This window comes from Pleurodeles waltl, chromosome 4_1 (genome assembly GCF_031143425.1).
Source record: "Pleurodeles waltl isolate 20211129_DDA chromosome 4_1, aPleWal1.hap1.20221129, whole genome shotgun sequence".
NCBI classification, from domain to species: Eukaryota; Metazoa; Chordata; class Amphibia; order Caudata; family Salamandridae; genus Pleurodeles; species Pleurodeles waltl.
The window spans coordinates 919367416-919382822 of record NC_090442.1 but is presented as its reverse complement, the minus strand read 5'-3'; positions in this window follow the sequence as shown (position 1 = coordinate 919382822).

The window sequence follows — 15407 nt, the reverse complement described above, 5'->3', positions numbered from 1 at the left end:
TCCCTATGCCCTAAAAGCCCCTTACCACCCTTTACGATTACCACTAAGGCGGTCATTCTGACTGCGGCGGGCGGTGGTCGCCGCCCGCCATGTGGTTACCGCCGAATGACCACCCCGCGGTCAAAAGACCGCGGCGGCCATTCCAACTTTCCCGCTGGGCTGGCGGGCGACCGCCAAAAGGCCGCCCGCCGGCCCAGCGGGAAAGCCCCTGCAACGAGGAAGCCGGCTCCGAATGGAGCCGGCGGAGTTGCAGGGGTGCGACGGGTGCAGTGGCACCCGTCGCGATTTTCACTGTGCTAAGCAGACAGTGAAAATCTGTATGGGGCCCTGTGAGGGGGCCCCACGACACCCGTTCCCGCCATCCTGGTTCTGGCGGTGACAACCGCCAGAAACAGGCTGGCGGGAAGGGGGTCGGAATCCCCGTGGCGGTGCTGCAAGCAGCGCCGCCATGGAGGATTCCCTGGGCCAGGGGAAAACCGGCGGGAAACCGCCGGTTCCCCTTTTCTGACCGCGGCTTTACCGCCGCGGTCAGAATAGCCCAGGAAGCACCGCCAGCCTGTTGGCGGTGCTTCCGCTGCCCTCCGCCCTGGCGGTCATGGACCGCCAGGGTCGGAATGACCCCCTAAGTGTACCTAAATCTTAAATATCCCTTCCTTTAACCTTCCTGTTAGCTAAGTGACATACACATTGTTATTTCAAAAAAACACTTATCGGTGTGGTAAAGGCTTGCGCAGTAAAGTGCTGTAAAAAGCTCTTTGTGTTACTTACCTGTATGGTGAAATCTTGTATTGTAATATCCTGCATGGTAAAGACCGCATACTAAACGTCACATACAAATCCACACCTTTTAACTGAAGCTAGGCACATGAATTTCAAGAAAGACTTGGAAATTCAGCTGTTTGGTCCAGTTTCAAAATGTCTTATAGCCAGGGTCTATGATTTAGAATATTGGACTACACCCACCAACACCTACTGGATTCTAACTAGCCCACACTTTCCATTGCACAGACTGAGCATTGGACGTAGGAAATGGGGACTACAGAGTGTGTTTTCCCCCTTTTGAAATTCCAACTGTGAAACCAGCAGGCTTTGCTTGCACAGGATTGCTAAACATTCCCATTGAGCATTTGTGCATCACTGAATATACAACTTTATTGAAAATATCCACAACGCACACTTTTGTAATCAACAATATGATGTTATCCTACATTTTACAGCTCTGCTCTTTGCCTCTCTGTGAAGACTAAACAGATCAATTGAATTTTCATGTTAAGAGCGTCTGGGTGGTTTCCCTTTAAAGGGATACACTGTAGTGTATATTTTCTGATCATTCTTTATTTTACCTCAACGCAGTAAATATTGTGGCTCTTTACACTTTGGACACAATTCTAGAAAAGTAGTAAATCCCTTATAGGTATGTTTATGCACATCCATAGGGGAGACGTGTTTTTTTCCTGAATCACAAAAGCCGAAAGTATACTTCTGTGAAATATAGGATTGTGTATATTTTTTATCCCATATACTTTTGTACCCTAATCCTGCACAGGTCGGTCTTCTGCACTGCAGAGAATCCTCAGAGAGGAGGTTGTAATAAATCTGAATTTCACGTTTATGTCTTTTTTCTTCACATGGAAAATAATTTTGCATGTGAAGGATTACCAGTGTTCTACCTTGATGTTTCAAAAATATTGTTGTGCGTTAGTAAAGTTTCAAGAATATTGAGATGCCAAGAATATCATGGACTTTACATCACATGTAAGAGTAGTATTTGTTTATTAGTTATTTGGGGAGAAGAGTTTTGTCAAAGTCACGGGTGGGTAGTCATGTGGGGGTAAGTGATTTTTATGATTCAGGAGTGAGCAGTGATTTGGGGACATTAAGGGAATTGTTTAGGGTTCGGAGTGAGTTGTAACATGAATGTAAGGGATTTTTATGGCTCAGGTGTGGTTAGTAATTTGGGGGATAAAGGTTTATTAGTGTTTTGGGATGGGTTGTAATTTTGGTGTGAGGGACTTTTAGGGTTCGGGTGGGTAGTGATTTGATAGGGTTAGTGGCTCTTTAGGGTCGGGGTGCGTAGTGATTATTGAGTATTGAGGGACTTTTATGGTTAGAAGATAGGGAATAATGTGGAGTTGAGTGATATTTAGGGATTACGAGTGGATAGTGATTTTGGGGTGTTAAGAGATTTTTAAGGTTCAGGGATAGGTACTAACATGGAGTTAGGATTTTCTATAGACCAGGGGTAGGTAGTTTGTTAAGAAAACTTTTAGGGTTCAGGGATGGGTAGTAATATGGAGGTAAAGTATTTTTAGGGTTCATCAGTGAGTACTGATTTTGGGTTGGTGAGGCAATATTTAGAATTTAAGGATTGGTAGTAGTATTGGTTTTGGTATTTGTTAGGGTTCAGGGGTGGGTTGTGATGTGGGTGGTGAGGGGCTTTCTGGTCTTAGAATTGGATTGTGGTTTCAGAGTTAAGGAGAGGCTTGAACGGTTTGTGGTAGAAAATACATACAATAATACATAAATGTACTAAATTAGTGGAATTTTAAAGAAAAAATATGCAGAAAGTTTAAATATTGAAATATGAGTAATTGGGTTTGTGGTGGTTAGTTTATGATGCGCACCAACTTGTGTGGTAAAATGCAAATAATGATAAATGCCCACAGTTATGGCTCGATGTTCTCCATGTTTGCATTCAGCACTCACACGCGAAAGCTGACTTCCCCTGTTGTATGTTATTAGCTTACATTAACATCCATAGATCTTGAATTAGTGAATCCAGATTTAAATTTTGTGCGTGCAATTCCCTTTTTCTTTGCATAATTTATGCTTATGGGCAGAAAATGTTTTAGGAATCAGGCGTTGGTTTTTCTAAATCAAAATTTAGGGCCAGGAGTGTGTTCCTTTGCTAGATGTTCGCCACATCGACATAAAACAAATTACCATAGAATACATCTAAATGGAAACCTTTTGAATAGTCAGTGGGCATCCAAAAAATTCAGCGCTCCTTGGACACGGAAATTCCAAATTCTGAATATCAGATATTGTAAGGGAGTTGTCTACTGGCTGTGAGCAAATGATAAGTTTTACCTAGCTCATATTTCAAGTCCTCCTTGTGAGGGATATTCATACTGTAGGTGATATACCAGGTTCTTCTGTTAAGTTTATTTCAGGCGCCATCTGCAGATTACGTGGGAAATACAGGAAAATGCAAATTAACGCCTTGGCATTTTGTGGGTGTTAAATTAGCAGCATCAGAAAATACACTATGTGCAAAAGGAAATAACGGCAGGCAGAAGACGCACTTGAGAGACAGGTCTCGGTCGAGAAATGCTCTAGTGTAGGAGGAAAATTATATACACCAGGAAAATCACAATTATATCGTTTCTTCCCACGCTGTAATTGAGAAATAGCATATATCTAGGAGAATGTCAGTCTGTGAGGAGTCACCGAGAGCTGCCAATATTCCCTTTGCTTAATGATAGACGATCAAGTTGCATTGCTGGAGCCAAATCCATTTGACATATTGCTTCATGCACTGAATCGGTAAATCCTATTAAAGGAAGAAGGGGCTTTGTCCAGTAGGGTCGCAACTGTGGTGGTTTTGTGGCAGTGGTTGCTGGTGGTAGGCACCTGTACTGATTTGAGGGGAATTTTTGGTGCCCTATTTTTCCTCAAAAGACCTTTACCCAGAACAAAGCATAGGAAAGGCAGAATAGGGAAATGAAAAAAAGAAGGCAGGGATGCGAACAGTGACAAAGGGAGAAAGAAGGGGTGAAAAGGGCCTTTAAAGTGGGTGGAGCAGCACTATAGAGTGGTGGAAGAAAGAGTCCTGGGGAGGATCAAGGCTAGGCATATGGGCTATTTGGCAAGCTCAGTATTAGGTAGTGCCAGCAGCAATTGCCTGAGAAAAAGTGGAAGCCTTACATTTATTACTTTAAGATTATGCAGTGTACCCAGGGTTAGCAACTGCCGCCCTAGATTGCTCATTGGTACACCTCGCGCTACCGTTGATGACCCGGGTTCAGAAAGTTGACAGTGCTCAAAAAGTGTGTTCTCTGCCATATTTTCCACGAGTCCTTTCTCTTGCCCTTCGATAGGAGGGCCAAGGGTGAGACAAGGTAAATCCTGTGAAGAAACTAGAAAGTGTCACGGTACATGATGTCACTTTCACTACAGCAGGCATTTAAGTTAATTAATGTCTTTATAGCCTAATGATGGAACGTACAGAATGGACTATAGCAAAAGTATGAATTAGCAAATATGGGTCAAGTTGGAAGCAAGGTGGGGAAACCATGCATTTTTGGATGTCATGAAATTTAAAGTCAGTTTACAGAATTTGCACCAGTATAAATTCAATTTTGCACCAATATTTCCAGATTATTTCAATTGTACTGTCGATGTTCTGTACTTCTTAACAAGTGTAAACGCAACATTTAGACAAATGAATCAGTGCAAAAATGACTTTCTGCCACTGGACCATACACGAAGATATGTGTTAGTGCAGGACAGAACTCCGCGTCTGTTTGTATGCAATTGCACATTTTAGTGTGCCTCAGTTCAACTAAGACATTCTCCTGGTTAGTGCGCTCGCTGCAGACATCACAGCTTAGAAATAGATGGAGACAGTCACTGCTCACTTTCCAGCTGTGCTGTCTGCTCTAACTAGGAGAAATTCCAAGTTAAATGTATGCGTTTTAGAACGTGCAATCAAAAAAAATAGGCACACAACTGTATCTACGCGAGGGCACAACTCCATAACAGGTTCTGAAAGGCCCATCTCAATGCCAATGCATACAAGTCAGTTAAAAATTGTATCCGTAGCCAGCTGAAGTTGTTGCAACGAGAAATGCCACCTTAAAGGTGAAGAACTTGATGTCAACCTTTTCTAAGGGCTCAAATGATGGGAGACAATTGCCTTTAGCACCGGAGCGAGAGACCAGAAGGAAAATACACGTTTAACCAATGGCCAGGGCAAAGAAAAACTTGACAACAATCTTGACACCAAATCCCCTGCATCTGTCAAATTACCCCAAGGTGACCAGAATGCTTGAATAGCTGCCCACTGGACCCTCAAGGTAAAGAGTGACAAACTGTTCTCAAAACCTTCCCACAAACACTGCAGAACAACGTTCAGCTGACAATCCAGAGGAGAAAACTGTAGAGGAAAAACCACTTCTGAAAACTGCCCCAACATCTTTCATAAGACTTCAAAGTACAAGGTCTATATGACTGTTGAATAGCTATTGCCAAATGCCTGTGCTGCAGTTCCTCTCTTCTCAATTTCCAAACCAAGAGCTGAAGTCTCTGAAGAGACAGAAAAGAAGCTGACCAGAGAGGAAATGGAGAACACTGGATCATCCAAGGACCCTGGATCACTAGAGATCTGTGCATGGGAAACAATGAGCATCTGGGCCAAAATGGAAGCACCACAATCATCACCTTGTGCTCCTTCAACAATCTTGTCAATAGCCGGCAATTGAGAGGAGCAGGAGGGAATGCATGCAACGCTGATCAGGCCAGAGCAGCGACAGGACATCCAAGCCACATCCCACTACTTGCAGACTCCGTGAACAAAGCCTGGACACATGAACATTGAGGAGGGAAAGGTACACCAAACTTCTCACATAGCTGATGAAAAACCCCTTTGGTGAAAGGCAGCTCCTGGGAGGAGGGGATCACTTGACTGAGGGAATCCACTACTCCATTGTCCCCACCCCTGATATATACTCCTACCAAAGATTGTAAGTGACGCTCTGCCCACTAAAAAAGACTACCAGCTATAGCATTCAAGGAACTGGGCCTAGTGCCCCCCTGATTGTTCAAATATGCCACCAGGTTGTCTGATCTGACCAGCAGGTTGCACCCTGCCAGATGTTGTTGGAACCCCAGAACAGCTCCGTATGCAGGAATGAGTTCCCTCCAATTGGAGGAATGTCCGATGCCCTGCAGAGACCAGTTATTTTGCAGCGACCAGACCCCCAGAGTGGTTCCCCAACCGAACGAACTGGCACCTGTCATAAGAACCATCGAAGGATCCTGCTGAAGAGCCACCCCCGTAAAGAGATTCTGGCACAGTCCTCCAATGTAACTTCCTGATTGTCTGTGCTGTTGCTGGTACCAGTATATGAAAGTCCCCTGACTTCGGGTCCCAAAAAGAATGTAGATGATACCACAGGGGTGAAACCTGAGGAACGTCGGATGGTCCTGATGGATTGCAACAGGATAATAGGCATCCTGAAGATCCTGGGTACACATGAAATGCCCTTTTATCACAAACGGGATAATCCTCTGAAGCAGTTCTATCTTAAAAGTCCGAGTTTTCACAAACATGTTGTGGGTCTTTAGGTCCAATACCATTTAAAAACCCCTGTCACCTTCTTCACTTGGAAGATTACGGTGAAGAACCCCTTACCACACTCTGCCTGAGGGACTTCTGAAATTGCTTGCTTTTGGAGAAGATAGTCAATTCCTTGACAAAGGCCCAGCATCTTTTCCTTGTTAGAAGGTCAAGGGGTTGGCCTGCTCTGTGAATCCCTTGGGGGTGAGGTATATTCAATCTTATATCCCTCAGATATTTAATCAAGAACCAAAGCATCGGAAGTAGACGCCTTCCACACCCAGAGAAAGTATTGGATCTTGCCTCTGACCACAAACTCCTGACCAGCAGTATAGTGAGGACCGAGTTTTCATGGGGAACTTTACCTTTTTATCACCTCTTTTGAACTGAAATTTCCCGTGCACGTGAGGAGGGTGCCCTCGAGAGGGTTGTCAAAAGAGGCGCTTACTCATGAAAGACTGCTCATCCGAAGAAGGCTGCTTCAACAAAGAGGAATGCTTCTCCTCATTGAACAACATGTGGAGCTTATCCTCAAGCTCAGCCCCGAACAATTTGTTAGCACGAAAAGGTAAACGTATAACCAATGCTTTTTGCGCTGAGTCTGTGCACCAGCCTTTCAACACCAAATTCCTTCTTGCAGCAGCACATGCCCCTCCAGAAAGGGGTTTAGCTCTTTCTACATCAAAGGAAATATCTGAAATATATTCGACTTGACGTTCGATATCTTCCAAGAGACCACAACAATCTGATGCATCATCCAGTGACCTAAAAAGGGCCTTTACGTCAGAGATCATAGACTGTGCCACATAAGTTCCATACATGCCTCCCAGAGTGAGAACCAGAATACACTTTCTTTAACGCCACATCAACCTTTTCATCAGTAGAGTCTTTAATGGCTGCATCTTCTGCCAACAAAGTTCTCCCTTCCAGTCTGGCCAGAAAGGAATCAATAGGAATAGAATCTACTATATTTTTCTGCATATCATAAGGGGATATAATTTAGCTATAAATTGCAGAAAAATTATTTTCTCTGGGTCCTTCCGTTCCCTCCTAAGTACCTCTGTAGAGGGCGTGGTTTCGGGCATCAAGATGGCGGTTGCACTCTAAGAGTGCTCCGAACCCCTCCGTCATAGGCCACCATTGAGGCCCGAGACACCCCTGACCGAATGCCATCCGACGTGACCATGAAATTCCCTGCCGCCACTAGAAGGGATTGGGGCAATTAAAGGGCCCCTACATACTGGGGCGGGCCCTGGCCGAGCCTGGGCCTGCCGTGACGACCGAGCCAAGAAGAACAACGCATAGGAGCCTGATGTTGGTAAATTGGCTGAACGGACCTCGCCGCCTGTGAACAACAAACCTTAAGGCCAGGGCACAGAAGTAGCGGATCGGCTGACCTCAGGAGAGTGGATTGGCCGATTCCAACAAACCGGGAAAGACGAGGCCCCGGCTGGCAGCACCTCCCGGGCCCAAGGCAGAAGGTGAGCCAGGCGGGGGGGCCGGGCTGCAAAAGGGGCCTGATGGGCCTGAGGGGGCTGGGCAGAGGAGGAGAACAGTCGCCACTGACTCAAGCGGCCCAACCACGGTTGGGGCTTGGGGGTTGGCCGGGCCTTCGCCCTTCCATTTCACCCCAGCGAGACGACTGACCGCGGATGCAGCACAGGTGAGAGGGGGCACCAGGAGTGCATCGGCCGAGTCCAGTGCCAAGGAACGGAAGCCCACACTGACACCGGAGGACTGGTGAGCCGGGCTGGGAGCTGAGTTCTGAAGAGTGCCGGCGAGGCCGTGACAACAAGACGATCTCCTGGGTCCCCCAGGAGGAGCCTCGACACCCGAACTCTAGAGCTGGGGTGTCGACCTGAGGCCCAGTCTGGGTAGACGCAGCCATCATCAAGGCCGGCAGCAGCCGGCACCAGGGGCAGCTAAGAAGATCGAGGAAGCGATCCCACCAGCTGCAGATGTTGCTGCACAAATTAAGGTTGAGGAGTGGGTTGTGGGCCTCCCCGGGTGCCCCCAAGTGAACAGACAAACCAGGTCAGGTGCCCGACTAACGGGTGGCACTCAGGCGGGGCCGTGTGACGTGCCGAAGGCCAGACACAGAGACGAATGCCTGCGTCGGCGAGGGAGAGAGGTCCCACGGGGAGCGGGGACCTGAAGCGGGGCTGTGCGTGCCCTCGCCCAATTTCATGGCTGAGAGAGCACTGAGAAACAATTGCTATTGACTGGAGCGCGCAGCCAGATGAAACCACACAACTCGTCTGGGGTCCCGAGTGACCCGGACAAGGTTGCTTGTGGCATGAGGAGGGACCGGACCGAAGGATTCTGTGGGGCCCCTTCCCAACCCTCTCCATATCTGTAGACTTCATGAGGCAGGGATGTGGCCCTCCATGGGTGTGACTGAGAATAATCTAGATACCACCGATCACATCACTAAAGCAAGAGAGATTGACCTATGTTCCCCCCAGGTAATCAGTGGTGGGCACCATTTGCATGGAGTGGTAGTGGAGGAGGCAAGACCTATCAGAGCAGTGACGTCAAAGCCCAAGCGGAATCGGTATGGGAAAGACAGACTCACCAGACAACCACACTCTTCCCAGAAACGTATCGATCAATTCACCACTCAACCAACTCCTCAGAGGACTGACGCCTTGACTCCTGAGGCCCCGGCGATGGAAGGGCTTGACACTATCTTGCAGGCCATCCAATCCTCAGGCAAGCTGTTAAGACTAAGATTGATGAGGTGCGCAAGGACGTGGGTCTCCTGAGACAAGACCTACGGATGGCAGTGGGCCACATCAAAGAAGTTGAGGATCGCGTCTCAATGGTGGAGGACGAAGTCACTGACCTTAAAGCCCCAGTTCCTGACCCGCGAGCTCCACCACAGAGCAGAGGATGCAGAAAATCGCATCCAGGCGCAATAATTTACGCTTCGTGGGATTCCCGGAAGCAAGGGCGCAAACCGACCTCTGAAGGGCCAACCATAAAATTCTAATTTTTCCAGACTACAAGCGAGAAGTGCAGAATATGCGCCACTCCTACGAAGCGGTTAAACAAAAACTTTGAGCAATGCAGCTGTCCTTTATGCTATTGTTCCCAGCGCGCCTCAAGGTCCTTTTAAATGGCAAATCCTTATTTTTTAACTCACCAGAGGCTGCATGGGACTGGCTTACCGAGGAACACCAAGAAACCGGGGGAGGACCTGAGCAGGAGCACTCCAAGCAGCGGGTGAGGAGGCTTGTGGGGGCTGGAGCATAGGCGGGCCGCACCGGGTCCCGTCGCTGAAAGCAGAGGGAGGAGTCCCGGTCGCCCGAGGCAGGCTCCGCTGGTCCCTCGTCCCTACCTGGACTGGCTGCACAGGTCCACCTGGAGGAAGACCAGTCCTTGCCAGATCAGATGAATGATCATCTTAGCCAGACTCCCTCCCTTCTATGAGGAGCAGAACCGCAACTGATCCCCTACATGCCTAGGATACATAACGAGTGAGCCCTTGACGGGAAACAGAAGCGTATAATGGCCTATTGCAGAACTCCAACTATATGGAGGGGTTTACCACTCCACACCTGATACAGATACATTGGGTTTGGGTTTTCAGTTATGTTTTTGGACGATCAATGCTGCAAGACCAGAAGTATGGGGAGGGAGGAAGTTGGCGGGGTTCAGGGAAGTGTTTGCATTACGTTATGGGAATATGCTACTTTTTTGCCTTTTATGTTTTAACCTCTTCCTTTCAGATGGTCACAACATACCCTTAGATTTATTTTGCGCAGTTGACTTACCTGGGGGTGCCTCACACACGCAGATCCCCTATAGGACCCTCAGTACTCCTCCTCAATGCAGTCAAATACTGTTCCCCCACATGCACCTAGGTCCCATAAACCAATCCTTCCTTGGAACATCAACGAACATCTAGACAAGATAAAATGCTTGGTGGTCTTCAGTGCCGTTCGTCGCTTTGCCCCCTCAGTACTGTTACTCCAGGAGACACACCTACTGGGTACTCGATGTCCCATGCCTTTACGAGGTGGATACAATAGGGTATATCATGCAAGCTTTTCCAAATGCTCCAGAGGGATGGCAATACTACTACATCACTCGCCACCCAGTGTGACCACTGCAACTAAGCTAGACCCACAAGGTCGATATGTGACAGTGTCTGGAACGCTGGGCGGCCAACCGGTTAATGTTCTAAGTGCGTATACCCCCCCCAGCGCCCTGGAGTAGTTCCTAGAGACCATTCAAGAGTTTATAGTGCAGCTTCCGCCGGTTTTGACACTCCTTGGAGGTGATTTTAACGCAGTTTTGAGCCCGGAGGCTGATACCACTGGTGCACCATCGAGGGGTCAGAGCAATGTGTGACGGGTTTGGCACCCCAGAGCGCGGCAATATACGCACACCTCAGCGGTGTACCATACGCACGTGAGAATAGACCTTCTCTTCATGCCAGCCCCGAATATCCTCTGGGTTGCCGATGCACAGATACTCCCAAACGGGATCTCTGACCATGCACCACTTCTTGTTCAGATAGGTGACCCAGACGAGACGCAGTGCACTGTGTGGTGGTTGAACACCTGGTACCTACAAGATGAAGGCTATTTCAAGGCCCTCAGAGAGGGACTCACCCAATACTTAGCACATAATGTTGGATCAATGTGGTCGCTGGGCACAATATGGGCTGCCTGCAAGGCCACCCTTTGAGGGCATGCCCAGCACCTGCTCAGGGTGTGAGAATTTGCAAAATGCCAACATTTGGCGGTACTAGAGGCCCAAGCACTACGCTTAGAAAGACAGCTCTCCCCTGCCAACCATGTGACCAATACTAGACAACTTGGGTTAGTCAAGGAACAAATCCGTCAACTTACCCTTGAATCTGTGAAACGCATGTGGGGCGCCTCGACCGCCTGAGTGTATTGCTGGGGGGACAAGAATGGCAAGCTTCTACACTGGCTAGCGTCCCATCCCCTGGCTGGTAGAATCATCCCTGAGGTTATCGATTAATCTGGCGGCTCCTGTAAAACAGCCAGAGCCATCGCCCAATGCTTCACCATTTACTATGAGAGAATCTATGCGGCACGCCCCGTGACCACTGCTCCGCGATATGTCCCTCCCCTGAATCGCTGCCATGGACAAACAGAACTTAGACAAACCTATAACACTAGCATAAATTAGGGAGGCCATTGCAATGCTGGCTCTGGGTAAGACTTCAGGCCCGATGGCTCCCCGGCAGAGCTTTTCTACAAGTGTGGTGACCTCATGACCCCGCATTTATTGAACCTGTACTCCAAGGCTGCACGGACAGGAAATTTCCCTTCGGACCTTGACCAAGCTGTGATAGTGGTGCCTGAAATCACACCCGCCATCGATGAATTGTTCCGCCTACCGCCCCATCTTGCTCCTCAACACAGAAATCAAGATTCACTCCACAATACTGGCCAGTAGGCTAAAGAAAGCCATACCCTCCCTGATCCACCCAGACCAGTGTGGTTTCATGCCAGCTAGAGGTACCCGACACTGTCTTCGGCAGCTTAACGTGGCACTGGCCTACCGCCGTTCTTTGTCCCCGCATTTGGAACTCTTCCATATTGACTTTGAAAAGGTATTCGACATGGTGGACTGGTCGTACCTCTTCCAGGTGTCTACGAAGGCAGGGATCGGCCCTAGATATTGGAGATTGGTGCAACTCCTTTACTCCAACCCAACCGCCCAAGTGCAGGTAAATGGAGTGGTCTCAGACCCTTGCCTATCTGCCTGGGGACCTGTCAGGGATGTCTGTTATCTCCCCTTCGTTTTGCCCTAGCGATAGAACAACTAGCGGTAATCTTAGAGGGGCCTCACTGGTTAGCGGGTGGACCTGGCCCACCAGAAGGGAGGACCCCATAGTCTTATAGGCAGACGACGTACCCCTTTATTTGGCTAGTCCGGCCAGTAGTGGACCTCGCTGTTTACAGCTGCTGGAATTATTCTCTGAGGCCTCGGGCCTTGTCCTTAATCCTAGCAAATCCGTATTGGTCCCACTGCACCCCGCAAGAGACTGCTATGACTGGCAGGACAATATCCCTATTCAACTAAATAGCTTCTGATACTTCGGCATCAACATGACCCCATTGCCCGAACATGGTCCCTTAATATCACACCGCTCACTCAGAAGATTAAAGACAACCTCAAAAGCTGACAGACCCTTCCCCTTAATATCTTGGGGAGAATAGCCTTATATAAGATGATGGTTTTACCCCGATTTCTCTACTTTCTCCAGAATTTCCCCTATCAGCTCCCCAAGCAATGGTTTAAAGAAATGGACTCAATGGCGTGACAATTACTGTGGTATAATTCATTCCCACGGCTTGCATTCCACACCTGTCAGGGCAGGATTTATGAATGGGGGCTTGGAATGTCCAACCTGTATTTATATTATCTAGCCACCCAGCAGCTGGTGCTTAGTGACAGGTTGGAAGGCAATGGTCAGACCTGGCATACCAGCTTGAACTTCTGACCATGGGCTTCCCCAAACTCTTGGGATTACTACATGGTGCCCCCTGCCCCCTGAAATGACCAAGGCGGTGCTTACTGGGTGTAGAACAGCGCAGAAGGAAACAGGGTGGTGGGCAAACCTCACTCAGCAGACCTCACTGTGGCATGGATGATGGCTCCACAACATCTCTGCTTTGGAGGGGTTCCACAGGTGGGACAACATTAGTATCTGTCTGCTGGGGGATGTCTGGGTGGGCTCTCACATGCTGTCCTTCCAAGACCTTCAACATCAATACTCTCTCTCAAAAACCCAGTTCTAAAAATACTTGCAGGTGCTGTACGCACTGAGCGCACACATCCAGGCTGGCACTGTCCTCCCTGAGTTCAGCCCGGCGGAGGCGAGGGTCCTGGCGGGTGGGTTGAGTATGGGAGGGGTATCCCAAATATACCGTACCTTAAGCATTAACACTGCGAAACCACTTACAAATCTCTGAGAGCAATGGGAGGCTTGGTTGGGGCAGATGGAGGATGAGGACTAGCGAGATGCCTTGATGGCTCGAGGAGCCTGACCATAGCCTTCTGCCTCCATCTAGTCCAGACATATTACCTGCACGCTGCATATCTTGCCCTGGTCAGAATGTATAAAGCGGGTCTTCAACCCCACTCCACATGCCCTCGTTGTTCCCGACCCAACGCAGATTTCTACCACATGGTGTGGACCTTCCCACAAATAGTGACCTATTGGCAGGCGGTGACTGCTGAGCTCTCCAGGGTGCTGGATATGAAGGTGGAGATGGCCCCACTACCAGTGCTTCTGGGTGTCCTCAAGTGAAGGGGAAGTAGTAGGACGGACCGTGCCTTTTTGGGGACGGCATTCCTAATTGCGGAGCATGATATAGCTGCCAACTGGAGGTCAGAAGCAGCACCAACACTCTTCCAATGGAGGCGGGGGTGAACTAATGTGCTCAACTGGAAAAAACTGGTTCATGAAGTGCAGGGGTGTCCAGCTAAATATTATAAAGTGTGGGGTAAATAGAGTGGGTTTAATGATGTTTGACAATGTGTTGTCCCAGGTACATGACACTGAGGACTAAATATGAAGTCCCCCAGGAATGTGGACTGTAGAGTGGTCACTGTATAATGAGTTAAGGGCATGTTCTGTCGCAGCCCTATACGACATAGCGCAGAGACGGTATTGCAAAGGTGTAAATGTGACCAGTGTTTATGTTTTAGGATGTTACAACATAAAATCAATAAAGGTGTTTACCAAAAGAAAAAAGGACCTCTGTAATATAAAGGTGCACTGGAAAGTCTATAGTACCACTACGTGGAAATTGCCTGTAGAGGGGACCTGAAGAAGTCTCTGGTATCTCATAATTCGGAAACCCCATATTATTTTTGACCTGAGAAATCAAATCCACCAGATTCTCCTTCAAAACATATTTCCACCTCATTACCTCCGTGATAGCAGTTTCTACTTATGATTCAGAAGAAGCAGAGAATAAGATAGAGAGCTTTTCCAGCCTTTTCCCTTTACAGGGGCTTCCGAATTGAGGCATTTGATTCTAGCCTCATCACCCTCTTTGCACCTTTTGGTAGGAGAGGGAGAAAGGAGAGGAAGACTCCGATGAGGAAGAAGGTTTAACATGATGCCTCTTCCTTGGATATTTTCCCATAATGCTGCAGTCATCAAAAGTCCAGCTGCCTGTACAGCAAATTCTTATAAGCAATAGTAAGTCCTTAGCAAATCACACTCCCAAACAGCCACAGCTATGCGGACTTACCACTCTCCCGGTCTGAAATACTCCTGGTTGACCTCAGAACTGTTGGGAGAAAGGAGTAAGATTGACACATGTGCACCGAATGCCCTAGTCATGCATGCGCCATAGCACCCGGAGCTAGGAAGGAGCAATGGTGCCATCCCATTGTGTCCTCCTTCCATTGCCATCCGCATCTCCCTCCAAGCTCTGCATGTAGGGAGACACATATCTGAACACCAGCTCACTACACACCTACACATCAGCAGCTCAAGACCGGCAGGAGATAACCTTGTCCTTTTCCTTTGCAACAATGCTGGAGACAGAAAAAAGAAGAGACAGAATGCTGGGTAGTACTGCCTATATAGGTCCCAGAAGGAGTGGGAGGGGCAATATCTACAGCCATTCCTCCGTTCTTTCTTTCTTTATGTATGTCAGATGGTAACAGGTCATTAGTGATGAGGGGGGTGATGGCAGGGGGACCTGGGTGTAATGAAGTTCCATTGGTAACTGCAACAAATGAATGTACTCTGCTTCAGAAAACCTGACTCTATCTTAACTGCTCCATTGAAAGAATGTGTTCATGCTGAGAAGGACTGGCAAGTGCTGGTCCTGAAAAAGGTTTGTGGGCATTTCGCTGCAGGGCAAACACCAAGATACCCTTGACGCTAGTGTTTGCCCTGTTGCGATTGCCATTTTTATGCTGTTTATTTACCCCCATTTCCCCACTCCCCTCCCCACTCTGTCCACGGGCATTTCGCCTTCTCCAAATGCAGCGCTGTTTAATTAGGCACTCAAATGCAGATGTGAAGTCCATCAGAAATAAAAAAAAACGTGTGACAAAT